At 38.4% G+C, this 27,613-nt stretch overlaps 2 protein-coding genes across 6 annotated transcripts in view; both read left to right on the forward strand.

Annotated features, from left to right (window-relative positions):
• The window catches only part of LOC116574510 (ral guanine nucleotide dissociation stimulator-like), a 492,075-nt gene that overhangs the window by 146,246 nt on the left and 318,216 nt on the right, over positions 1 to 27,613 (forward strand). The gene's annotated exons all lie outside the window — the stretch shown is intronic.
• LOC116574516 (ubiquitin carboxyl-terminal hydrolase 12) overlaps positions 1 to 27,613 on the forward strand; it is a 102,728-nt gene that overhangs the window by 11,989 nt on the left and 63,126 nt on the right. Inside the window, exon 1 of one of the 4 annotated variants that reach the window (XM_032315298.1) lies at positions 21,184 to 21,689. The exons of 2 other annotated variants lie outside the window; for them this stretch is intronic. The gene's annotated coding sequence lies outside the window, so the exon portion shown is untranslated. Of the gene's footprint in view, positions 1 to 21,183; positions 21,690 to 27,613 lie in introns of those variants that run through there. One more of the 4 variants, XM_032315296.1, reaches the window with a different exon arrangement.

The raw sequence follows: 27,613 nt of genomic DNA on the forward strand, positions 1-27,613 counted from the left end.
ACAATTTTGAAATGTGAGAGGCTCAAAACTAGATATAATTGATGAAAAACAAAACCAGAAATACTGTGCTTTGATTCTGCTATGCAAATTTATTATTCTTGTTATTTGTATATATTTCTTTAAAAGGCCTTTCACTCTTTTTTTCTTACTAGTTTCTTTAGTTTACTAGTTAGTTTCATTTGTTTTTACCACATTTTTTGAATTCGAAGAGGTTTACATATCCCTCACAGGGAACCCAGTTCAGTAAAGACCTGACATGTTCCCATGCCTGATAAAGCAGCTGCCTGGACTTTGACTCTCAGCTTTACAAAGAGAAAGTTGAAGGAAGCAATCTTACCTTCTGATTGATTTTTTTTTTCCCCCTGTGAAAATCAAGCCTTAGCCTAGTAACCCCACTTGTGTATTGGCAACATTGTCATCTTGTTTGAAGACATGCTAGATTGCCCATTTAAACTAACAAGTAATATCTGTCACCTGTTTTGTTCTGTCTGTAATTTTATTGTTTTTGTTCCTTAAAGACTACATGGCTGCTTGTGCTGAGGTCACTGGCTTTCCCAGTACTCCACGGTCCTGCTGTGCCAGGCTACTTGCTTTAATTCTCTCCTGTCACTTTGGGAGCTGGACCATTTCAGCCCTGACAGTCTGGCTTTGTTGTGATGTTCCTGACGTTTTCTATTAGTGATTACTTGGATCATCTTAGCAGACTTTGGAAAGTTGAATGTGACTTCAGTAATTTTCAGCTTTCACAAAGAATTTAGATCTAGATTTCTTGGTTAGAATTTTTTGCATCCTTGTTCATCAGGGATATTGGTCTGTAATTCTCCTTTTCAGTGGGGTCTTTGTCTGGTTTTGGGATCAAGGTAATACTGGCCTCATAGAGTGAGTTTGGAAATTTTCCTTCTGTCTTTATTTTTTGAAATAGCTTCAGAAGAATAGGTATTAATTCTTTTTAAATGTTTGGTAGAATTCTCCTGGGAAGCCCTCTGGTCCTAGACTCCTTTGTTGGGAGATTTTTTTTGGTAACTGCTTCAATTTCTGATTATGCGTCTGTTCCAGTTTTCTATCTCTTCCTATTTCAGTTTTGGTAGTTTATTTGTTTCTAGGAATACATCCATTTTTTCCAGATTGCCTAATTTGTTGACATATAGTTGTTCATAGTATATTCTTAGGATTTTTTGTATTTCTTTGGTGTTGGTTGTGATCTCTCCTCTTTCAGTTACGATTTTATGTATTTGGATCCTTTTCTTTTCCTTTTCATAAGTCTAGCTAAGGGTTTATTGATCTTACTAATTCTTTCAAAGAGCCAGCTCCTAGTTTTGTTGGTCTGGCTTACTATTCTTTTGATTTCTGTTTCATTGATTTCTGCCCTAATCATTATTTCTCTTCTCTTGCTGGATTTAGGCTTTTTTGCCGTTCTTTCTCTTTCTCCTTTTAGGTGTAAAGTTAGGTTGTATATTTGAGATTCTCTTGTTTCTTGAGAAAGGCTTTATTGCTGTATACTAGATGTCGATTTCTAACGTTTATTGAGTGGCTACTTTCTGGTGATATTGCTAAGTAACCTCACAAATTGAGATCTTATAAATAAAGGTGAAAAAAGAGTTTGGATTTAGGTAAATTTATGGATGATAAATCTGGAATGAATTATTCAAGAAAGGATATTTGGGTATATTTTTGGTTGAAATCAAAGCTAACAAGGCTCTCTTAAAATGCTACTCTAACAGGGAGAAGGCTGGACTGAATAGGTGTGGCACAGTTTAGAAATGAAATGTAATGATGGAACATTTGTAAAACCTCCAGATATGTATGCCTGTGGAGTGGTTGGTAAATGTTGCCTTATTTTCCTTCTGTCATTTTTACAAACAAAGTATATTTAATACTGACTCTGAAATATGATGATGATGTCAGTTTTAGAAATGGGATGGTAAATATGCTTTTGTAGATTAGTAACTAATGAATTCTTTTGAACTGTCGAAATGAGAAATTTAAAAGTGAATAAATCATTCCGGTTTAACCGTGTATATTGTTAAAGAATATGACATGTGATTACCTTGGAAACAATAGTCTGAATTCTATGTTTCTAAAAAGTTAAAGAGCCACTTACTATTTTACAAAGTACTAAGCTGTGTGAATTTAAAAAAAGTCATCTTCTACAAAGAGAAGGAGATGCAGTCTTTCCCAACAGTTAACTGCTTGTGAGAGTCTGTATGGTTGGACGTTACCTGTTCACGTACAAACATGATGTTGTGTGTTTGTGTCACTTCCCCACCCCCAACAAAATCTGCAGATTTGCAGCTTGCAGTTTTTACTTCCATGTATAATGGCTATTTTTCTTTGTCATTTGGTTTCTTCCTTCTAGGTCAAAACTGTGCTCATTTTATTCTCCGTTATTTTCAATGTCTCCCATGTTAGACCTTATATATTACTATTGCACATTTTCATTTTCTTAAACCCCAACTGTAACAGTTTCTTAGAGCTGCCTGAACAAAACACCAAAATCAGTGTGGCTTAAAAATCACAACTGTATTGTCTCCCAGTTCTGGAGGTCAGAAGTCCAAAATCAAGGAGTCAGCAGAGTTGGTTCCTTTGGAGGGCTGTCAAGAGAGTCCGCTCTGCCTTTCTTGAAGCTTCTGGTGTTTGCTGGCAGTCTTTGGTGTGTAGACCCATCCTGCCTTCATCTTTTTTTTTCCCCCTAAGATTTTACTGATTTATTTGAAAGAGCACAGCCGAGGGAGAGGGAGAAGCAGGCTCCCTGCTGAGCAGGGAGCTGGATAAGGGGCTTGATCCCAGGACCCTGAGGTCATGACCTGTGTTGAGGGCAGATGTTTAACTTACTGAGCCACCCAGGTGACTTCCCCTCCTCCACTTTCATCTTTACTTGGTGTTTTCCCTCTTGTCTCTCCCATTGCTTTTCCTCTGCACGTCTGTCTCTGTCCATGTTTCCCCTTTTCATAATGACACCAGGTGTTGGATTAGGGCCCACTCTAATGACCTGTAACTTGATGACCACTGTAAAGACCCTCTATCCAAATAAGGTCATATTCTGAGGTCCTGGGGGTTAGGACTTCAGATGCTTTTATTGTGGGGTGCCATTCATTCCATAACGGCGGTGGAGCAATCAGGCCCATTTCTGCAGTCTGAATCTGAATGGTCAGGCTGTGTCCTGGACATTGGATGCATGGCTGTTTACCTGTTTACCAGTCTTTGTTCTCAGGGGGCTTGCAGTCTAGTTGGGAAGACCATACTCACACATGGCAGGGTAAACAGTGACACAGACCTCAGACTTGTTGCTCAAAGGGAAGACAGGCCGAGTTGGGAGTGAACAGAGTCTGGACCATCTGGAGGCTTTCTGGGAGTGGTGGAGAGGGGAGCTTGCTGGGATTCCCAAGGTGATAGGAAGGACAATGAGGGTGGGGAAAGGGCTTCAGAGAGGAGGCAAGAATGTATGCATGAATGAGAAGAGCTAACAAATAAGCGTTTAGTGATTAAAATGACATAAGTAGTTTAATGTTTTCAGTAATTTTGTCCTCAGATTTGTTAAATGGATTCCAATGTATTGGTTTAGGCAAAAACCTCCTCTGAAAGTTGTCTGGCAGTTAAAAAAAACACATGTTTATGTGATTAATAATCACATGTGCAGCCTACAGGACTCATTTTTGCTCCAGTGAGTTAATGAGAAGAAGTACTTTTGATGAAGTGGGTAAAGGAAAGTGGGAGATATCATAAATAGGATACTCATTCCTTTTCTCCCCAAAGTAGTGACAGAGAAAGAAATCTAAAAACCTTTGATTCTTTTCAGCTATGGCATTATTCCTGTGGGTTTTTTTTTTCTTATTATATGTAAAATTTAAAAAAGAGATCAGAGGAAGTGGTTTCATAGAAAATTTATCTTAAAATGTCAACAAAACCTTGTTACTGTCGGTCAGTCATTAGTAAAAATAACAATGCAGAATATATTTTCATGGCAGATACTTGCTGTGAAGAAGCCTCACCAATATCATTTTCATTTTAGACCACTTTATTACTTTATTTTTTTTGAAGAGCAACTGCAAATCTGTGAAATGGGCCAGTAAGTGGTAGTATTTTGTTTCACAAATGAGAAAATGGATGAATAGCTTACTACATACTACAGTTACATGATCCATGATTTGGGATTAGGAATCTGCCTGGGATCTCTCCAAATTCCATCTAGTGCTTTTGCCACGGGACCGTACTGCTAGTAATGTAAGTGTGGAGTTCCTCCCCTCCCCAGTACAATCACAGTATCATTTACTGCCCACACCCCCATTTCCCAATTTCTTAATGTCCTCAGTCCAATTACTGTTGAAATTGCCTGATTATCTCAAATGGTTTTACATAGCTGGGTCTGCACATCGCATTTGGATATTCTGTCTCTTAAGTATGGATCTCTCACTCTTTTATAAATAATAGCTTATCTATTGAAATTCAGTTTTCCCATTCTCTGCATTTTGCTGATTATATCCTTTTAGTGGTGTGTAGAATATCCCTCCATCCTCTGTATTTCTCTAAACTGGTAGATCTGCAGGCTTGATCCAGAATCCGTGTTTTCCGTTGTAGTTTTGGATTTTTTGTTGCACCCCCCCCCCCGCCGCCCGTCCCAAGCAAGGATGGAATGAGTGAGTAGGTGGGTGGTAGTGAGAAGAGTGTATGGTAATTGATGTGTACTTGTAGTTCCAGCACATCAGGAGGTACACGTGTTTTCTCTTTCTGTGATCGTGAAGTTGATGGAGGGTTCAGGTGTTGTCAGCATGATTCCTATTATGTGCTCCCCAGCAGCTTTTCACCTAATGATTTTAGCAACTGTTGGGTAAAAATTACCTAGGCCAGCATTTCATTAGAGCTTAAGAATAGTGTTTTAAATGCTTTTTATCAGTTTTTGTATTTGTAGGAAATACTATAGAAAACATTTAGAGAGACTGTAGATCTATTTTTCATATATGTAGATGTAAATCTCTTAACATATGCAGAATATTTTCATAATTGCACTCCCAAAGTAATAGGCTGAGTTTTAAAATAAAATTTAACTTTTTTCATACCTAAACATAATTTTTGACTACAGGTGGGTAAGTACCTGGGATCCTAATAAAATTCTTGCATCTGAACTATAGTAAGACTTGGCTGTGATTGTACACTATGCTAGACAAAGTAGTTTTTCTTATTCCCCCTTTTTAATATGCACTTGTTAGAATAACTCTTGTTTTTAAAGCAACTTCAAATTTTTAAGCATGTGATTGAGACTATTAGATGAACTAACCAGGTACAGTCACTTTTACGCTATCAGAGTGCTTTGATTTCTGTTTGTAAGGTTTGAAATGGACCAGAAATTTGTGTGTATGTAATAAATTACTACCAATTTAGTGGCTGAAAACAACATAAATTTCTTATCCTGTCATTCTGGAGGCCAGAAGTTTGAAATGGATCTCATTGGGCTAAAATCGAGGTGTCAGTAGAGCTTTGGTCCCTTCTGGAGGCTCTAGGGGTGAGACTCTTTCCTTGCCTTTCCCTGCTTCTGGAGGCTGCTCTTTCCTGGCCTGGGAAGCCAGAGAGGGTTGGTCAGTCTTTCTCACATCATGTCGTCCTGACCTTGACTCTTCTGCCAGCCTCTTGCACTATCGGGAACCCTAGTGATTGCATGGGTCCCACTTGCGGAATGCACGATAACCTCCTGTCTTAAGGTTAGTTGAGTAACAGCCTTAATTTCCTCCCATCATGTAACCTAACATAGTCTCACGTTCTGAGGATTAATGATGTGGACATCTGTGGGTTGGGAGGGAGGTGGTGCTGTTATTTTTTTGTGAGCATAGTGTATATACATATTTAACTTTAAAAAATAAAGCCTGCATTATATTTAATGTCAAAAATTTGTTTCCGGCAATGTTTGTAATGAAGTTTGGGCTGTGGTGAAGTATTAGAAAGGAGTTTGAGTGGATTAGTAAACATAGGCCTTTTGTGCTAAGTGGGTGTTAAGAAGTCATTAGCTGTTGCAACCATAGGAGTAGAAACTGTTGGCATATCACCCATCTCAGCAGAAGAAATGGAAAGATCCAACAGGGCGTTTAAAGTGCTCCATTCAGTGGGTTTTGTGTTTGTCAGTTGTACAACTCTGACCAGCATCAGTTTGCAACATTTCCATTGCCTCTACTACAGAATGAATGTCGCGTCTCCCCAGAATTTATCTGTTGAAAATGGTGGCTGTTTAGGAGGGCTCTTGTTACGATGAGTGCTAGGTGTTGTATGTAAGTGACCAATCATTGAGTTCTGCTCTTGAAGCCAGTATTACACTCTATGTTAACCAGCCAGGATTTAAATAAAAATTTGGGAAAAAATGGTGGAGGTGATGTGGTCAAAGGTGTGGCCTGTGCGTGGTGAGGGATGAATTCCTGAGGGTGGAGCCCTCACAAATGGGCTTACTGTCCTTTGAAAAGAGACCCCAGGGTCTGCTCCCTTTCTGCTCTGGGAGGCTTCAACAGGAAGTTAGCAGTGTGCCATTTGGAACAGGGCCCTCACCAGGACTTAGCTGTGCTGCCGTGATCTGGGTGGGACTTCAGCCTCGCAACTGTGAGAAACAAGGCAAAGTTTAAGCCACCCAGTCTGTGGTGATTTGTTAGAGCAGCCCAAGCAGACTAAGGCACCGACCTTAAAATATCTCTATTAATCCACTTGAGTCCAGTTACCAACGTTTTATAAATTTTTTCCCTGACTCATGTCTTTTTTTTCCTCCTGTATTCCCCTTTTACTGCTTTCTTTTGCATAGAGTGAATGTTTTCTAAGGTAGCATTTTTATTTTCATTATCGATGTTTTATTCTGTGTGTGTTTATATATTTAGTGGTTGCTTTAGATTTCACCATATACATTTTATTTATTTATTTTTAAAAGATTTATTTATTTATTTGCCGGACAGAGATTATAAGTAGGCAGAGAAGCAGAGACAGAGAGAGAGAGAGAGAGAGGAAGCAGGCTCCCTGCTGAGCAGATCCCCCCCCTCCCCCCATTCAGGGCTTGATCCCCGGACCCTGGGATCATGACTGTGAGCCAAAGGCAGAGGCTTTAACCCATTAGTTACCCTACCATATACATTTTAAATGGTCAGAATCAATGTCACGTTTATTCTGACTTAATTCCAGTGAAATAAAGGAATTACTCCTTTGTGCACCTGTTTTCTTTCTCCCCCTTTTGTGGCATCATTCTTGTACATATTTCATCTGTTAATGTTATAAACACCTCAGTACATGGTTATAATTAGTACTTCACCATTTCTGTTTCTTAAGCCCATTGCCCATTATTGATACATATGTTACATGTGTATTACATTAATATATATTATAGTTCCAGCAGTATTTTATATATACATAATCTTTTGTAAATGCTTCTTAAGTCAGTTAAGAGAGAACAGGAGGAAAACAGTGTGTTTATAGTGACCTTTGTAGTGAAACAGTTATCATTACAGGTCCTCTTTTTTTTTCTTTTTTGTTCATGTGGGCTTGAATTCCTGTCTGAGGTCACTTAATTTTAGCCTAAACAACCTCCTTTAGTTTTTCTTATACGTGTGGCTGCTCGAAAAAATTGTCAGGTTTTCTTCTTTTCTCTCTTTCTTCTTTTCTTTTCTTTTGGTCTAAGAAGGTCTTTATTGCACAGTTTGAAAGATTCGTTAGATTTAGTATTCTTGGTTGATAGTCTTTTAGAGCACTTTGTGTATGTTACCCCACTGCCTTCTCCTTGCCATTGTTTCTGCTGAGAAGTCAGCTGTTAATCCTATTGGTGGGCCAGTGTGACAGCTCCTTTTTCCCTTGCTGCTTTCAAGATTTTCTCCTTTTCTTTGACTTTCAGTGTTTGTTTGTGGGTCTCTTTGTGTTTATGACCTATATATCCTTCAGTTCTGGCTTATGTTGAGTGCCTCTGCCTTTCAGTGGAAAGTATTGCTTTTTTTTATTTTGACATTTCAGTTATACCGTGTCAACTTTGTAACTCAGAATGATTAGATTAATTCAGGATTGCTTTGTCTCAGCTGAGAATATATTATTATAGTTAAATATTACAAACATTCTCACAGAAGGCATTTAGGAGAAAATTCGATGCAAACTAAAATGAAATGAGAATGTGAATTCTTTTCATGAGTTGTATATTGTGCCTGTAGGTTAGTTTCACTGTATTCTGCAAATAAATTTGTTCCATGTTAGCTCCTTAAAAAGGTTGTGGACGTGAGAGTGTCTAGCTGTGTGGAGTTTATAAGATGTGGTATTTGTTGCATAAGTCTTTGTAACAAGTACCAGAGACAGTGCTTGGAACAAGGAAAATGTATTGTCTTACAGTTCTGAGGGCCAGAAATTGGATCAGGGTGTCAGCAGGGTTATACCTTCTCTGAACGTGCTAGAGAAGACTCTGCTACAGGTCTCTCTCCTAGCTTCTGACAGTGTCAGGTGTTCCTTAGTTTATAGATGGCTCTCTTCTCTGTGTCCCTTCCCATTGTTTTCCCTCTGCATGTGTCCGTGTGTACAGTTCTCCTTTTTGAAAGAACACCAGTCATATTGGATTAAGGCTTACCTTAATAACTTCATTTTAACTTGATGACTTCTGCAAAGACTCTATTTCTAAATTAGGTCACAGCCTGGGCTCTTGGGAGGTCAGACTTCAATGACTTTTTGGGGAACACAGTTCCACCCATAAGAGATGGGTTCAAGGGGTGGTGCCATCTGAAGTCCTTTCAGGAATAAGGTACGGACTTAAAGAATTGTACTTTTTAAAAGGGAATAGCAATTGCCCTGTTTAGGTATCCTTCAAAATAACTAGTTTAAGTACCTCTAAGTTTACTTACAAGCGAGCATTGGAGCTCTACAGCTCCAATTTTGCATTAATCTCATAATTGGCGACATCTTCTGGAAGTGATTAACCAACTGCTTGATTTCCCCCTCTCTTTGCAACTGCTCAGTCCCCTACTTCTCACCCCCTCAGTCTTCCACAGCTATGCAATATTTTCACTAATTACATGGATATTTAATAAGAAATTTTATTGTTTTACTGATTATGAAAGATATGTTTGTGTGAACAGGAACGTGTAAAGAAACTAAAAGTACCTATAACCCATTAATTAATTACTAGGAATTGATAACATGTTTGTGTGTTCTCCTGGCCTTTTCCATACATAGCAAATACGATTTTTCAAACAAATTTTTATGATTGCATAGCCTTTTAACTGGGTTGTGGATAATTGGATTAATTATTATTGCTAGTGCTCTCAAATTAGACATTTTTAAATTCATTGCTCCTGTCTTCTTCTCTTCTGTTACCTCTTGGAGCCCAAGATAGACGTATTTTTGTTTCTTGTCTTCTCTACTGACAACAGATTTTGGTTTTTATTAGAGTTTTGGAGTTAAAAGGGACCTTAGGACAACTACCCCTTTATGGCTACAGGTACTGCAGGGGAACTAAATCTGGGATCGAGATATTCACAGTGATGAGCAGATTCTAAATGAACTCCTTCAACATAGTAATTTAGATTGAAGCTATGTGAGAGCTAGTTTACATTATTATTAATTTGCCCTTCCTTCTGAAAAGCCACCAAACCGGAATAACAAACATGGGTGGGGCCGGGGGGAGAGGGGGTTGGGATGGTTATGCAGGAAGTCTTCAGCTAACAGATTGGTTTCCAAAGATTCTTTTTTGAAGTCATTTGATTGGAGTTCCTTATTCATTTTCTCAGAAACAGTGTGTCAGTTCAGTTCCTCAGCCAAATGCACAGGGTGTGTTTTAGTGCCAGTTATTACCACAGTTCACAACATTATGGCATAGAGTTCATTCACAGGGGCTGCTGTTGCTGCATGGAGAAAAGTATGCCTGAGAATTTCATGTCTTTTGCTGCCTTTCATTCTTCAGGAAGGAAACTCATGGGAAGATACCTATCGCTGTTACAGTTATCTGAGGAGAACCTGACAATTGGAAAGAAAAGGAAGTAGGTATAATGAGTGGGATCTCTGTGTTTGACATAGACTTGTGTTCAGGTTTCCTCTCTTCCATTTTGGTTACAGCCATGGGCCCATGACCTTAAACTCTTGAGTTCATCTAGAAAATGGGCCCAAAATAATATATATAACCATTAGTTACCTCACTTGAAGCTTGACATTATTCTAAGACCTGTACACATATTAACTCATTTAATCGCTTCAGCAGCTCTGACGTTGGCACTGTTGCTGTCTTTGTAAGGATCATACTGAGCTGCTTGTCTCCAAACACTGCTTTCGGGTTATTGGGAGGAGTAAATAAGATCATGTATGTTAGGTGGCCAGTTCAGTAAGTGTTAGTTCCCTTCGGCTCTTAGGTGTGTGCTAGGCACCCTGCATTTTCCTGGCGGTCTCGGCTTATAATCACAAATTATGAGTTCCCTGTATTAGCAAAAGCAAGTTTTAATAATGTGGTACCTCTCTTGACTTGTCTACACGTTACCTTCTTACTGCAGGTAAAAATCCCCACTCACAGTTGAGGGCCGTTTCAGAGTGGGTGGAAAGGGGAAGGGAAAACACTGGGGAAAGTCCAATCAGCACAGTGGCAGTGTGACTTGATGTCAGGGCTAATCAGTGACTGGGAACCCTTGACACAGCATAGTACCTTCCTCTCCCTGCAGACTGAGAGCCTTTTCTTTGTAGTCTTGAATTAAACTTACTGTAGTACTTAGATAGACTCTAATGAAAAAATTTAACCTTTAGATTTAAAATTATAGACCTTGGGGCACCTGGAATGGCTCAGTTGGTTAAGCGACTGCTTTCAGCTCAGGTCATGATGCTGGAGTCCTGGGACTGAGTCCCATATTGGGTTTCCTGCTCAGCAGGGAGCCTGCTTCTCCCTCTGACTCTCTCCCCTCTCATGCTGTCTCTCAAGTAAATAAATAAAATCTTTTTAAAAAAATTATAGGCCTTTTTGATGAAGGGATTGAATTCTAAGGAATGATTCAGTAGGCAGACCTTGAAGGATCGTCTAAAAATAATGACATATTTCTACCTGACAACTCCCATTTTGTCACCCAAGAAAAGTAATGGCAATTTTCCAATATTGCCTAATATTTAGACCATATTCTAGTCATCCCAGTTGTTTAAAAAATGTCTCCTGTGGTCTTGTGAGTTTTTTGAACAACAGTCCAGTCAAGGTTTATGCACTGCCTTTGTCTCCACAGTCTTTTTAAACCTAGAACCGTCCCTTAAGTTCTTTCTTTTTTTTTTCCCCCTCAGTAACACTGAATTTTCCAACCGACAGGACGGATTGTCTCATTTAATACCCTGTCTGAATTTGTCTGAACATTCCTTTGTGATATCTCTTAATTTATTCTTCTTGTATTTTATTTTTCTTGTAATGTATTCTCTTGTATTTCTATAAAGTTCAAATTAGGTCACAAGGCTTGATTAGACTTAGGTTAAACATTCTTTGACAAGGTTGCTTCATGAGTAATGTTATGTACCTCATGTTGCGGCATGTAATGTGGAACAGTATCTGTAAGTGATGCTGAATTTGATACTGTGATTAAAGTAGAAACTGTCAGATCTCTTCATTGTAAGTGGAATATTTCACTTTGCAGTTACCAAGTAATCTGAGGTATTTGGCACTTTGTTGATACCCTGTGCATCCACTGATGATGAGGGCAAGTTGAAATATTTCTTTGAGTTTTGCAAAATGGTGTTTTTCTTTCACTCCTTCCATGCTTATTCGCAGGCATTTCTCTATAAAGAATTTTCTTTCATTATCTGGAGTTGAAGTATACCTCTTCCTATAAAGGCAGAGTAAGTGTTTATGTCTTCGGTGATTAGTATTTAGGATAAGGAATTAGTTTGTCACTCCCCACCAATGCTACAAATGAGTTTTCTCATTTCTCATTCTTTTACTGTCTTTCGAGTATCATGATGGATTTTTGCATGTTTTATAATCAGTTACAGTTGGTTTAATATTTATAGTTATTCTTTTTGGTGCTTAAATTATCCTGGATTTGGCCAGTGAGAGCCCCTCACTGGCTGCTGCCATGACTTGTTGATATACGGAAGAGTTGCAGGAGTAGTACAAGGAATTCTCAAATAGCCTTTACTCAGGGTCACTGATTGTTTACCTTTTGCTGAATTTGCTTGGCATATATACACACGATTTTATCTGAAGCATTTAAGGATAAACTGGAGAATTGTGTCACTTTACTCTTAGGTTCTTCAGCATGCATTTCCGAAGAACAGGGATGTTCTCATTCATAAACACGGTATAATTTAGAAAATTAATACTTTTATCTGTAATGCATTTTTAAATTTAGACAGTTGACCTAATAATGTTTAATATTAAATTAAAGATTATCGTAGTGTATTTACTTAGCTGCTTCTTCTTTTTTTTTTTTTTTTTAAAGTGTCCTTTAATAACTGTTCCTCAGCGTTTTTTGGTCTTAGTTGACCTTGACACTTTGGAGCAGTATCAGCCAAATAGTTTGTATACTGTTCCTTACTCTGGGTTTGGCTGATGATTCTTTGTGATTAGATTCGGTTTCTGCATTTTTAACAGGAATACCACAGACATGGTATGTCCTGTTCAGGGGGCCTATGATCATGATTTGTTTGAACATTGGTGATGGTAGCTTTGATCATTTGGTTGTGGTTTCCCCTTCATCATCAAGTTACTCTGTTTACTTTATAATTAATTTGGGGGGAGATACTTTTGATACTAAGTATGCATACTGCTTCTCACATCATCACATTTCACTGGCTAGTTTTAGGATGGTCATTTTTTTCTTTAGGTATTATTTGGTATTCTGCCACAAAGAGACTTCCTTCCTTCTCTGTGTTTATTTATAGCACTCTGGACTTCTATTTTGTTCAATATGTTGTGATCTGTTGTTAATTTTGATGCATGAATTGCCCCCAACATGGCCAGTGGACATTAAACCAGCCTTTCTTTCCTTTTGTCATGTTTTTATCATTCTTTGAACACTTAACTAATATCCTGGCATAAAATATTTTAGGTTCATCTCGTACTTTCCTTTCTCTAGCCCTGCAGACAGACTTTTCTAAGTGCCTTGATTCCTTTTAATGGAGATTGGTATTTAGAAGTGAAGGTATGGATTCTAGGCGTGCTTATTGGTATGGCGTGTCATGGTTTTGAGGTTCTTTTGTTTTAGTGGACCTATAGCAAGGAAAATTTTTTCCAGTTGGTTCACATTGATATTTTCAAATCAAATTTAACATTAGAGTGCCTTTTTTCTTTGAATTTTCATTTCTGCAATTTTAATTGGAAGAGCTACGGAAGGTTTTAGAAATATTCTTGTATGGTGTTTCTGAAGTTCATTAGTAAGCTAGTTTTAGTGTGTTGTTTTGGCTGTATAGTCACTGTCAGTGGATGGAAATAGTTGTGAAACCTGCTGATCTCGTTAGAACAGATAAATGTTTCACAATTAAAAAAATTTTAAATTTCATGTTACAAACTTTTAAGATGAAACCTATTATATCTAGATATTGTTTTATTTACACATGAAGAAAAAGTAGCATTAATCAAATTTCCAGTATTTTAGGATTCAAAGTGCTAACTTCAGTTTTCTTATCTATAAAATTCGGATAATATCTAAAAGAGTTGTTCTGAAGATAAAACAGGTAATATATATAAAGGTACCTAGCATAGGCTCTGGCCTTTCACAGATACTTAATAAATGGTATCTATTATTATTACGCTAATGTTTTCATCTCGAATATTGCTTATAGGGTCATAGTGGGCACTACAAATTACTCTGAATACTACTCATTTGATTAACAACATTCCTTGTTGATGTGGATCTTAAGATTTTGCATTCTAAAACTATTGACTTTCTGTGTTTTCATAATTATATGGATTTGTTTAATGTATAAGCCTAAACCTCAATGAAGTTTCAGACTAGATATACCCACATAATCAGCACCAGTATTAAGAAACATTTTCAGCACTTTTGAAGTCACCCTCCTTCCTGTTCTCTTCCAGTGACTACCTACCATTCTCTTTCTCCAGGGACTTTTTCTGCTTTTTCTCCATGCCTTTTTCTACTTCTTCCCTCCTGTGCCATACCCAAAACATAATGGGTATATTAAATAAACTATTTCTGAGATTAGAATTGTATTCGATGAGAAACTTTATTTATGTTTTCTTTTCAAAATTAATTTTTTAAAAGAATTTATTTATTTGAGAGAGAGAGCATGTGTGTCTGAGAGAGAGGGAGAAAGAGAGCATGATTGGGGGGATGTGAGGGTGAGGGGCGGAAGAGAGGGAGAAGCAGGCTTCCTGCGGAGCAGGGAGCCTAATGTGGGGCTCGATCCCAGGACCTCAGGGTCATGACCTGAGCCAAAGGCAGACGCTTAGCCAGCTGAGACACGAAGGCGCCTCTCTTTCAAATTTTTATTTAAATTCTGGTTAATATACAGTGCAATATTGGTTTCAGGAGTAGAATTCAGTGGTTCATCACTTACATAGAATACCCAATGCTCATCATAACAAGTGTTCTCTTTAATACCCATCCCCCCATCTAGCCCATCCCCCACCCAGATCCGTCCAGCAACCCTCAGTTTGAAACTCTATCATTAAAAAGTCTCTTTTAATGGGGTTAGTTTCACCCCCATATGTTCACATCTTTTTTTGTGTATGAGTAAAATCATAGTGTTTGTCTTCTCTGACTTACTTCGCTTAGCATTAGATACTCTAGCTATATCCATGTCATTGCAAATGGCAAGACTTCATTCTTTTCCATGGCTGAGTAATATTCTATTGTGTATATGTATCACTTCCTCTTTATCCATTCATCAGTTGTTGAACATTTGTGCTCTTTCTGTAGTTTGACTATCGTTGCTAATACTGCTATAAACATTGGGGTGCATGTGCCCCCTTCGAATCTATTTTTTTGTATTCTTTGGGTAAATACCTAGTAGTGCAATTGTTACGTCATGAGGTAGCTCTATTTTTAACTTTTTGAGGAACCTCCATACTGTTTTCCAGAGTGGCTGCTCCAGTTTGCATTTCCACTGACAGTGCAGGAGGGTTCCCCATGCTCTGTATTCTCACTAACCCCTGTTCTTTCTTGTGTTGTTAATTTTAGCCATTCTGCAGGTACGAGGTGGTATCTCATCATGGTTTTGATTTGTGTTTCTCTGATGACGAGTGATGTTGAGCATCTTCTCATGTGTCTGTTAGCCATGTGGATGTCTTTGGAAAAGGCACTTTGGAAAAGTGTCTATTCATGTCTTCTGCCCATTGATGAGTTCTTTATAAGTTTTGGATACGAAGCGTGTATTATATATGTCACTTGCAAATATCTTCTTCCGTTCTGTAGGCTGCCTTTTAGTTTTGTTACTGTTTTTTTCACTGTGCAGAAGCTTTTTCTCTTGAAGTCCCAATAGTTCATTTTTGCTTTAGTTTCTCTTTTCTGTGATGATGTTTCTAGTTAAGAAGGTCCTATGGCCGAGCTCAGAGAATTGCTGCCTGGATTCCCCTCTAGGATTTTGATGGTTTCCTGTCTCACATTAAGGTCTTTCATCCATTTTGAATTTATTTTTGTGTATGGTGTAAGGAGGTGGTCCAGTTGCATTCTTCTGCATGTGGCTGTCCAGTTTTCCCAGCACCACTTGCTGAAGAAACTGTCTTTTTTCTACTGGATAATCTTTCCTGCTTTGTCAAAGATTAGTTGACCTAGATGAGAGACTTTAAATGGGCTTTGTGAGTAGCTTTTTGCCTAAGTTTCATATTATAATTTTTTATTAATCAATCAATTAATTTTTAATAAACATATAGTGTATTTTTATCCCCAGGGGTACAGGTCGGTGAATCGTCAGGCTTACACGTTTCACAGCACTCATCGTAGCACATACCCTCCCCAATGTCCATATCCCCACCACCCTCTCCCGTCCCCCCTCCCCCCAGCAACTCTCAGTCTGTTTTTTGAGATTGAGTCTTTTATGGTTTGTCTCCCTCCCAATCCCACCTTCTTTCATTTTTTCTTTTCCTATCCCCCAACCCCCACATTGCATCTCCACTTCCTCATATCAGGGAGATCCATATTATAATTTTTAATGTTAATACACTAGTGACATATTTTACATGTAGGAATTAAACTTTAATTTGTATTTTACTTTATTTAATTTATTAAAGGATAATAAAGGATAATAAAAGGAACCTCTTTGAGGTTCAAGGAAGTTAGAATTTTTCTTCATTTATTTTTATTTTTATTATTTTTTTAAAGATTTTATTTATTTATTTGACAGAGAGAAATCACAAGTAGATGGAGAGGCAGGCAGAGAGAGAGAGGGAGGAGGAAGCAGGCTCCCAGCTGAGCAGAGAGCCCGATGCGGGACTCGATCCCAGGACCCTGAGATCATGACCTGAGCCAAAGGCAGCGGCTTAACCCACTGAGCCACCCAGGCACCCCTAGAATGTTTTTTCAGTATCACTTATTTATTATTTTTGTGAACAACAAAAGTGGAACCTCAGTTTGCTTTTCTGTAGGGATAAAGCGACTTCATATCTCCTATACATAGTAAGTACTTAGTGCTCGTAAGTCATATAAGAAAATATTTTTAAGGTAAATATATGAATCAGTATAGGCAGTGCCTTATGTATGACTTCACCTGCATTTATTTATATTCTGCCTATATAAGATCATTTAAGTTGGGACTTGTATGTGTGAACTTGCTGCGGGACAGCTCTGTCTTTCTAAAGAGATTTTAGGTATTACTAATTTATATAGGAGTGACTTTTCGAAGACATTTTATTCAAGTATGTAGCATAAACTATGGGAAACTACCATAGTTTTAGGAATATAGGGTATATCAGCATTAGAGAAACTAATCATACTCCATTCAAATGTAAAGTAAGGCTCTGTTAAGTGTGTCTGCATCTTAAGTATTATATTTTGATCTGTATGCTAAACTTCGCTGAAGAAATCATCAATCAGGGAAAAGTCCAGCAACATGTTACTGTAATGATTTAGAAATGTGAAGTATGTGCAGTAAGAGCAAACTGAAAAGAAAAGATTAAGGTAAACCTGCCTGGAATGATAATGGGTAATATGCGGAATGTGATTATAAGACTAGGTGACCATTTATTGTCTAAACTGGAGCACTTAAGGAGTGAAAAGGTGTGCTCTTAATTATGCCCTGACAGCTGACACACAGTGTCTCAGGCAAACCGGGACATGTGGTCCTCCTCTTAGAGGGTTAACGTGGATTTCTCAGTCATGTCCTAGAGTTCTAGAATTACTATTTCTTTAAACACAAAAGAAGTGATAGTAGCACAGCTAAAGAGGCAAATGTTACATGAAACATGGCAAATGTGAGGTCTTCAAACTGAAAATATGAGGGAAAAGTTTATAGGTAAATGGATGATTGTATTTTGCTATACTATGTAACAGATTACCATAAATTTAGCAACGGAAGCCAACACACAAAATAAGAGCTTCTGTGGGTTAGCTGTGCCCTCTGGAAGGCTGCATTGAGTGGTTTGGCCAGAGCTTAGTTCTCATCTGGAGTCTCACCTGGCAGTGGGTCCGTTTTCCAGGCTCACTTAGGACTTAGGCTGTTGTGGAGTTTGTTGTAAGGCCAACCGAGGGCCCTGGCTTTTGCAGGCCGCCCTCAGCGCTGAGGGACTGCCTGCAGTATGTCGCCCTCTGGGCCTTTGTACCATGTGGCCCTGCCCACCAGATAGCCCTCTCCACACGCCCTCTCACAGCTCGGCAGCTTGGTGCTTCCACGCCAGTCAGTGAATCAAAGAGCTGGCCTGGAGCAATGTGGAGTCTTCTGTAGTGTAATCCAGTCACAGGAGTGATGTTCCCTCAACTTTGTTGTATTCCGTTCGAGGCAAGTCACAGGTCCTGCCTACGTTCAAGGGAGCAATTTCCGTCCAGCGCAGTGAGGCATTCCCAGTGGCTTGTCCTCAAGGAGTTTCAGTCTGACAGGTTTAATTCTTACCTTGTGTGGTTAATGCCTTCCTTGTGATTGTTTTATGTGAGGTGAGTGGCTGTCTTTTTCTGAACGAATGGAGTCGTCATCTCTCTCACTTGTTGGGCAGTTAATCATGTGTTGCATTTTGTTTTAGCCAACCTAATCTTTATTATACAAAAACTTAAACAGATATTAAGGGAAACAAAATCGTATTGTATGCTGTCCTACTCCTATCAACTAGCTACAGCAGAAAGCATCTCTTGGCCAACCTTGGGTCTTCCTTGTTTCTACCTTCCTTAAACCTTTCCAGATTGTTTTGAGGCAAATCCCGGGTATCATTTCATTATTTAAATATTGTATGATTTAACTTTTTTTTTTTTTTTTAAGATTTTGTTTATTTAGGAGAGAGCATGCATGTGGGAGAGTGGGAGTGAGGGGGAGGGACAGAGGGAGAAGCAGACTCCCCTGTGAGCAGGGAGCCTGACGCAGGACTTCCTCCTAGGACCCTGGGATCATGATCTTCAGGTCATGCTAAGCCACCCAGGCACCCTTAACTTTCTTTTTTTTTTTTTTTAAAGATTTTATTTATTTATTTGACAGAGAGAAATCACAAGTAGATGGAGAGGCAGGCAGAGAGAGAGAGAGAGAGAGAGAGGGAAGCAGGCTCCCCGCTGAGCAGAGAGCCCCATGCGGGACTCGATCCTAGGACCCTGAGATCATGACCCGAGCCGAAGGCAGCGGCCCAACCCACTGAGCCACCCAGGCGCCCCAGGCATGGTTTAACTCTTTAATGTGTTTGATTTAGGCTCTCCTCTTGGATATCGTGTATTCCCTGAGGTTCTGGACCATATGTATTCCATACATTGTTTTGTTCTAGTAGTGCCTTATATAAACTTAGAAGTCAGAAAATTCTGTATTCTCTCGTTTGAGTTCGGTCTACAAACCAACCTAGATTATTTTTCTATCTTATTCTCTCCATTGGAGAATTTCACTTTATTAAATTACCTAAAGGGTTTTTATTAAGATCTGTTTTGTTCTAGTTATTTGTAAAACTTGGACTTAGGTCACCCCAACTCTGCCATCCTCAGCAGTGTGATGGAAACTCAGGTTTTGCTTAAAGTAATCTTTTTGTCTCAGCAGGAATATCTCAGAGTCCTGCGAGCAGTGGGGCCTGGGAAAGGACCCCTTTCCTGACACTGCTTTCTCCCAGCTGGCCTGTGCTGGGGAAACAGTCATAACTCAGGGACAGCGGAGGCCTCCAGTGGGTAGGATGTGGTGAAGGCGGAACTGTTGGTTCCCAAAGTCTAGGCAGAACGAGCCCTATGAAAACAGTTTCTGTGGTTCAGGGTGGGCTCTTCTTATCCAGTGTGGTAGTGAAGAAAAGCAGTTTTCCTTGGTGCTCTCCTCCTTCACAAGCCTGCTTCTGGCAGTAAATGTTTCTGTGTTTCTGTGTATATGCCTATACATAAAATAGCAGATCTCATAAGATAACATTTAACACTAAGCGTTTGAGTAGAATGTAAATGTTTAGAGATTCAGATGGTATAGGAAAGGGTTACTTACATTTAATAAATTTTGTTACATATAGAGATTTGAGATAAAGTGTAAATTGTAAATGTTTTCATTTTATGATGTGTTTTTATTCATATTCAAATTGCTCATAGGTATCCCACCTTCCCCCCACACCTCCCCACGCAACCCAGCCATAGGTATCTTTAACATTAGTGTTGGGTTCATCTCTAGTTATTTTGTGACCTAGAGCATAGTTTGTCAGAGCATGTCATCTTTACTTTCATGTAGGTGTTTCCCTATGTATAGCACTTTAAAATTCATTTTTGATGGCGTCAGTGGGTACTGTGGCTTGGGATAATAACATTTCTATTTTTATAATATTGACAGCTGATTTGTCTGTTTGCTGATGTGCCCACATAATATATCACTGATTGTTGACCTTTTCTCTCCCTTATAAAAGTGATTTTTGCAAGTCTTATTTATTACAACATCCAGCTTGTAGAATGATGAAATCATATCTCTAGGCATAATTAATAAATGTGTTTAAGTTCTTCTCTAAAGGCATCTAGAACTCTCATTTGTTTCAGGTCCACAAGACTTCCTTGGATAACCCTTTGTTGTTCAAAAGGAAGTAACTCTGAGAGTATTATTATTTTTTATTTAATTTTTTTTTGTAGTAGACGTGAGGGGACCAGGATAAAGGTAACTCTAGGTTTGGGAGAAAGTACCCTGTATGTTGGGCATGTGGATAAATGTGTTGTCACCTTGGATTCATTGACCTCTAATTCCCAAGCTCCCCCGATTGAATGGGGACACCTGATCTCCCCTTCTTCTGTGTCAGTTTTTAGAATAGAACAGAAGACGAGTCTAGATGGCAAACAAAATGTGGTAGAAATTTTAGAAATTGAATTGCTTTGATCAAAACACTTTGCTGTGTGTTGCCTCTCTCCACATTCTAACTTGCAGACCTTTAGTGACCCTGTAAAGAGAGTTTCTTGAGTCCTTTTTCATTTGTAGTGTGGGGACATATACCATAAAAGTATGACTCATAAAAGCATTTTTAAATAAATCGGAATAAAATGAAAAATTTTTCTGAAATTGATAATCTGTACGTTTCTTTTACATTTCTGTATGTAATATTTAGGAAAATATTATGGGGATTTTTGCTTGGAATAGTGGTCTGAATGAAACAGCTTTAATATGGATGGAGAGTTGGGGCGCCTGGGTGGCTCAGTGGGTTAAGCCGCTGCCTTCGGCTCAGGTCATGATCTCGGGGTCCTGGGATCGAGTCCCGCATCGGGCTCTCTGCTCAGCAGAGGGCCTGCTTCCCTCTCTCTCTCTCTCTGCCTGCCTCTCTGTCTACTTGTGATCTCCCTCTGTCAAATAAATAAAAATAAAATCTTTAAAAAAAAAATATGGATGGAGAGTTTCTGATGAGGTTGATTTAGCATCAGAGATATTCCTTTTATAATGTTTATTAGCAAAGCTTTTCATAATCATTGTGTAATGAATTATACAATATGTATATTCTGGGGAGACTTGACCACTTTGAAGTAATATACTTGTTAAACTAAAAACTCTTATTTTCTAAGAAATATGTTAGAAGGAGCCAGAGGCCAGTCTAAGCTCCAGCACATCCAATTTCTGTGGAACTGACGGAGAGATGTGAGTGTGGTGTGTGTATTGTGTTCAGTTTATGAAACTGTAACAGATCTGGAGGATAACAATGGACCAGATATTTTTGAGGAATTCATGGAGGAGTGAAGAGTAGTAGAAAGGGTTCAAGAGACAGCAGTGAGTGGGAGGAGTCAGGGCAGGAAAGAGCAGAACTGATAAAGAACTGTGGGATGTGTGTTCTCAGGAGAGCCTCATGGAAGGTTGCATTTGGAACCCATAGCTGCTGTCAGAGTGTGCCTGTGATGCGGTCACCATGGTAATCAGTTCAAGAAGTTGGTTCACAGGAGCAGGTTCAGCAGAGCCTCCTGTCTTCTGTTCAGAGTAGCTGGCATGCCAGGTTTTTACCTTTAGGAGGAAGCCAGAGATGTGGTCCTTGGGGGAAGTGGGTCACCTTTTCTCTGAAGAGAGCTGAGAGAGTCCTGGGCCTCGACATTGGAGAGCGCATAGAGGGCCTATGGTAGTTTGGGTTTCCCCAGGAGTGGGGGGCAGGGAGCAGGGCCGGCCTGCTGCTCACACTCAGCTGCCTCTCTAGAACTTGAAGCCACTGCTCCCTGGACAGGTGCACGGGAAGGCTGTGCCAGGTACTTTTGCTAATCGTCTTTCATTCACAAATCTGAACAACTAACCAAGGATTCCCAGACACTTGATGAACACTGAGAGCTTGAAAGAAAACAAGAAACTTGACCGATTTTCCTTCGAGTGGCAGTAGTGTAATGAGTAGGGTCACATTTCTGTTCCTTTCCTTTTTTTCTCCTTCCTTCCTTTTTTTCCTCCTCCTTTCCTCCCTCCCTCCCTCCTCCTCTTCTTTTTTTTTTTTTTTAAATTCTGCTCTCCTGAACAGCTTTTTGGTGGAGTGATGGCATTTTTTTATTTTTTGCTAGTTACCTATAAAATTTTTAGCATGCGTGACTAAAATTTTATGTCTTAAGTTATTCAACATGTCCCCCCTCTACAAGGCAAGCTCCTTTGCATGCATTAGCTATTCTTTGAGTAATCTCTCTTTCTAGTTATTGTTTTTTGAATAAATCATGACAGATTTAGTTGTAATTATAGAAATGAATATTTAAGTGTTACAGTCCCTGAGTACATAAAGAATTAATTGGGAGGTAGAAGAAATGAGAGGTAGAAGGAAAGGTACACGTGTTAATTCTCTTTTGCTTCATGTCAGGAATTTCTTAAGTACTATATGAAATTGGCAAACCTAGCTACAATTTAAATGTAGAATTACTAGAAGCCTTAGAGCAATGTTGTATCCAATAATACACAATAAAAATTAAAAGGTGATGGGGAAGTGGAGTTTGGAGGTTGTCTATGTGCACGCATGTGCGTGTCCTCACGCCAGTTTTCCCATCTTGAGTAGCAGATTTAAAAGCTTTTTGCTGAGGCGTATATTAAAGTGATAATAATCACCATGAAAACTAAAACCCAGCTTTTAACAGTGGTTGTTCCTGGGGAAAGGAATGTAAAGGGAAGGAGTGGTAAATAATAACTCCTGTGTTTTTATTTTATGTGCCCCCTTTACGGTTTGCATTGCTTTCAGATTGCGAGCATACAATATTTATTAAAGTTTTGTACAAGGCTCACAGAAGGGATTTGATACTTATTCTGATATTTTTAACAAATGTCTGTAGGACACTAACTCTAGATTTTTGAGTAGATTGAGGATTGGCATACTTGCCTTCTACCTACACAGTAGCTATCAAAACAAAGTGCACTTAAAGTACTGTCCTCTATTGGAATTTTCCATCCTGTTGCCCAGTTTGGTAAAACAACCACTTAGGAAAACCTCAGTGACTAATGCTTTCATCATTCCTTTACATGGTGCTTTAATGCTATAGAGAAGTTTCACATTCATTATTTGATTATGTGATTTCCATGACAACCCCATGAGGCAGGGAGAGTAGATGTTTATCTGTATGAGAAGGCAAGGAAATGGAGACTGACAGATTGACTTGCTAAGGTCGTAGGGCTTGTAAAGTGGCAGTGGAACCTCTGCTCTCATGCTCTCCCGATTCGCTGCTCGTCCCATACCCCTGTGACAGTTCTGCTCCTGCGCGGCTCCTTGTGTCCTGGGTGTCTGAAGGGTCTCTCCTACCAGCGCTTATCTTTCCTCTTTGTAACGTGCCCCAAACTCCAGTTGTGACATTAATGGCCTTGTTTCCTTCCTGCATTCTGAAATTTGTATTCTAGCTGTGCTTAAAATATATAAATCTGTGTTAATTGTAATTCAGTTTTTGAGATGTGCCACACATAAATGTTGGGTATCATTCAAACTTTTGTTATTTCGGCAGCTGGGCAACCCTTGTTCCTTACCCTGCTGAGCCGATCTTTTCTTAGAGAAATAGATGCCTTCCAAATTTTTCTCATATCCTTGTTTGGTGCTGTTGTGGTTTGCCGAATCAGAGCAGTGGAATTTAAATGTTGTTTACTTCGAGAACTAACTTATTGTCTTGGGCTTGCGATATTGAATAAGCAACACTTGGCCTTACCTGAACCCTACAGTTGTGTTTTTCACCTAAGAAATTTTTATTTCAACTAGTGATTTGCTCTCCAGGAAAACAACAGTGAGGAAGTAAGTGTATTTAGCTCTTGTCTTGGGAGCCCAGTGTAATACTCCTGTCCCTTGATTATGGGTTTTTTAAAAAATATGGTAAAATATATAGAATGTAAAATTTGTCATTTTAACTGACCTTAAGGGTACATTTTGGTGACATTAGTTACGTTCATCATGTTGTGTAACCATCACCACCATCTCATTCCAAAACGTTTTCATTACTCCATACAGAAACTTCAAGCCATTTGATGGTAACTCCCCTTTCCTCCCTCTCTCCAAACCTTACTATCCTATACTCTACTTTCTGTCTTCTATAAATTTGCCTACTTTAGGTAGGCATGTAAGTGGAAGCATACAATATTTGTCCTTTTGTGTCTGGCTTCTTTCACTTAGCATACTTTTTTTTTTTTTTAAATTTTATTTATTTATTTGACAGACAGAAATCAGAAGTAGGCAGAGAGGCAGGCAGAGAGAGGAAGGGAAGCAGGCTCCCTGTTGATCAGAGAGCCTGATGCGGGGCTCCATCCCAGGACCCTGGAATCACAACCTGAGCCGAAGGCAGAGGCTTCAACCCACTGAGCCATCCAGATGCCCCCTTAGCATACTTTTTTCAAGGTTCATTCATTTGTTGCATGAACCCATACTGCATGTTTTTAAATGGCTGAATAATATTCCTTAATATTGCATTGTATCATTCCATATCTTGTTTATCCATTCATCCCTTGATAGGCATTCGGAGTTGTTTCTACCTCCTGGCTATCACAAATAATGCTGCTGTGAACACTGACATATGTGTATCTCTTTGACTTCCTTGTTTCAAATCTTCTGGATATATACCTAGGACTGAAATTATTGAGCCAAAAAGCCATACTTGACTTTTTGAGGAACCACTGAGTCTACCTATATCCTCATCATGACTTGTCATTTTATTTTTTATTTTTATTTTTATTGTCTTGATTCTAGCCATCCTGATGGGTGTTGAAGTGTAGTACCTTGTGATTTTGATTTGCATTTGCCTGAGGAGTAAGGATATTAAGCATCTTTTCACGTACTTATCTGCCAGCTGGGTTATCTTTTTGTTTTTGTTTTTTTTTTATTAAGAGAGGAGAGGGGGTGGGACAAAAGAAGAGAGAATTTTTTTGTTTGTTTGTTTTTTAAAGATTTATTTATTTCTTAATTTAGAGAAAGCAGTGGGCAGGGGTAGAGGGAGAGAAGAGAGAGAGAGAGGATCTTAAACATATTCCATGCCCATTGTGAGCCTGATGAGTGCTCAATCTCATGACCCTGAGACTATGACCTGAGCCAAAATCAAGAGTTGGACCTCTGACTGCCTGAGCTACCCAGGCACCGCCTCTAGTTGCCATTTTTTTCTTGAATTGTGGAAGTTCTTTATACATTCTGGATTTTAATCCCACTTGGTCATGATTAAGAAGGCTTTGAATGTGTTGCTGAATTTGGTTTGCTAATATTTTGTTGAGTATTTTTTCATCTCCATTCATAAGGAATATTGATTGGTGTGCACTTTCCTTACAGTGTCTTAGTCTGGCTTCAGTGTCAGGGTAATGCTGGCCTCATAAAATGAATTAGGAAGTGTTCCTTCTTCTTTAGTTTTTTGAAAGAGTTTAAGAAAGGTGTTAATTCTTGTTTAAATGTTTGATAGAATTCACTAGTGGAGACATCTGGTGCTGGACTTTTCTTTGTGGAGAGGTTTTCAGTTACTGACTCAGTCTCCTAACTTGTTTTAAGTCTTCCAATTTTTTATTTTTTTTCTTGAGTCAATTGGCAGCTTGTATTTTTAGGAATTTGTCCATTTCGTTTGGATTTTGCAATTGGTTGGCATACGGTAGTTGGTCATGATATTTTCTTAAAATCTTTTCGTTTCTGTCATGTTGGTAGTAATATTCTGTCTTTTCTGATTTTATTAATTTGAATCTTTGCTCTTTTATCTTCATTAGTCTGGCTAAAGGTTTGTCAAATGTGTTGATCTTTCCAAAGAATCGTTTGGTTTTGTTGATTTTCTCTATTCTTTTAACTTCTGTTTCATTTATCTACATGTGAATCTTTTATTATTTCCTTCCTTCTGCTAGCATTGTGGGTCAGATTGCTCTTCTTTTTCTACTTTCTTAAGCTGGACAGTAAACTCTTTCTTCATTGTTAATGTTGGCTTATCTGGATCTAATTTTTTTACTCTCTGAGCGTTGCTTTTGCTGTATCCCATTTGTTAACACATGTATTGTGTTTTTGTTTTCTTTCATCTTAAGGTATTTTCTAATTCCCTTTGGTTTCTTCTTTACCTCTTGGTTGTTTAAGAATATGTTGTTTAACTTCCACATACTAGTGAGTTTTTAAGTTTTCCTTGTTTTTTCAGTTTGTAGTCTTATTACAGTGTGGTCAGAGAAGATACTTAGTATGATTTCAGCCTTTTAAAATTAATTAAGGCTTCTTTATAGTCTAATGTAATATATTCTGGAGAATCTTCTGACTGGACTTGAGAAGAATGTATATTCTGTGGTTGGGTGGAGTGTTCAGTTTATATCTGTTAGGTTTATTTGGTTAACACTGTTGTTGAAGTCCTGTTACCTCCTTGAGCTTCTGTCTGGTGGTTTTTATCTATTATTGAATGAGAATATTGAGTTACCCATCTATTGTACAACTGCCCCTTTCCCTTCAATTTTGTCAGTTTTTAAAATTTATTTTTTTAATTGAGGTAGGATTGGCGTGTAATGTACAGGTATACAACATCATATTTGATGTTCATTGTGAAGTAGTCATCCCAGTAAGTGTAGTTTCTATTTGTCTTCATAAAGGATTACAAAAGAATTTCTTTTTGTGTTAAGAACTTTCAAGATCTGTTCTCAGCAACTTTCAGATATGCAGTTTAATATTATTGACTTAGTCATCATGAGGAACATTACATTTCCATAACTTACTTATTTTATTGATCCTCTTCACTAGTTTTATCTCCCCCCCCCCCCCCACTACTGGCAGTCTCCAGTCTGTTATCTGTGTCTGTGAGTTTTGTTTTGTTTTGCTTTATTTTTTTCTCAGCTCCACATAAAAGTGAAAGCATGTGGTATTTGCCTTACTGTGTTTGACTTATTTCACTTAGCATAATAATCTCAAGGTCCGTCTTTGTGTTACAAATGACAAGATTTCATTCTTTTTTATGGGTGTGTGTGTGTGTGTGTGTTGTTATTTGGTTCTTATATCAGCAATGCTGGCCTTGAAAGATGGGTGTGGCAGTTTCGGAAGAGTTTGAGAAGGCTAGGTATTGAATATTCTTTGAACGTTTGGTAGAATTTCCCAGTGAAGTACATCTGATCCTGGACTTTTGCTTGTTGGGAGGATTTTGATTATTGATTCAGTATCCTTACAAGTAGTCAGTCTTCTTAGACTTCCTGTTTGTTCAGGATACTGTCTTGGAAGATTGTATGTTTCCAGGAATTTATTCATGTCTTCTAGATTGTCTAATTCGTTGGCATATAATTGTTGATAATAGTCTCTTAGATCCTTTGTATTTCTTTGGTATCATTTGTAACTTCTTTTTCATTTCAAATTTTATTTGTATGAGCTCTGTCTCTGTTGTTCTTAGTGAGTCTAAAGCATTGTCAGTTTTTGTTTTTATCTTTTCAAGGAAAAGAGACTCTTCGTTTCATTGATATTTTCTAATTTTTTGTCTCTATTTTATTTCTGCTATGATTTATATTATTTTTTTCCCCTACTATGCCTGGCCTTAGTTTTTCCTTTTCTAGTTACTTTAGGTATAAAGTTAGATTGCATATTGGAGATTTTTCTTGTTTCTTGAGTTAGACCTGTATTGCTGTCATCTTACCTCTTAGAACTGCTTTTGTTCCATCCCATAGATTTTGGTGTGTTATATTTCCAATTTAATTCGTTTCAAGGTATGTTTTTAAAATTTTTTTCTTTCGATTTCTTCATTGACCCATTGGT

The sequence above is a fragment of the Mustela erminea genome, chromosome 15 (genome assembly GCF_009829155.1).
Source record: "Mustela erminea isolate mMusErm1 chromosome 15, mMusErm1.Pri, whole genome shotgun sequence".
Classification (NCBI taxonomy): domain Eukaryota; kingdom Metazoa; phylum Chordata; class Mammalia; order Carnivora; family Mustelidae; genus Mustela; species Mustela erminea.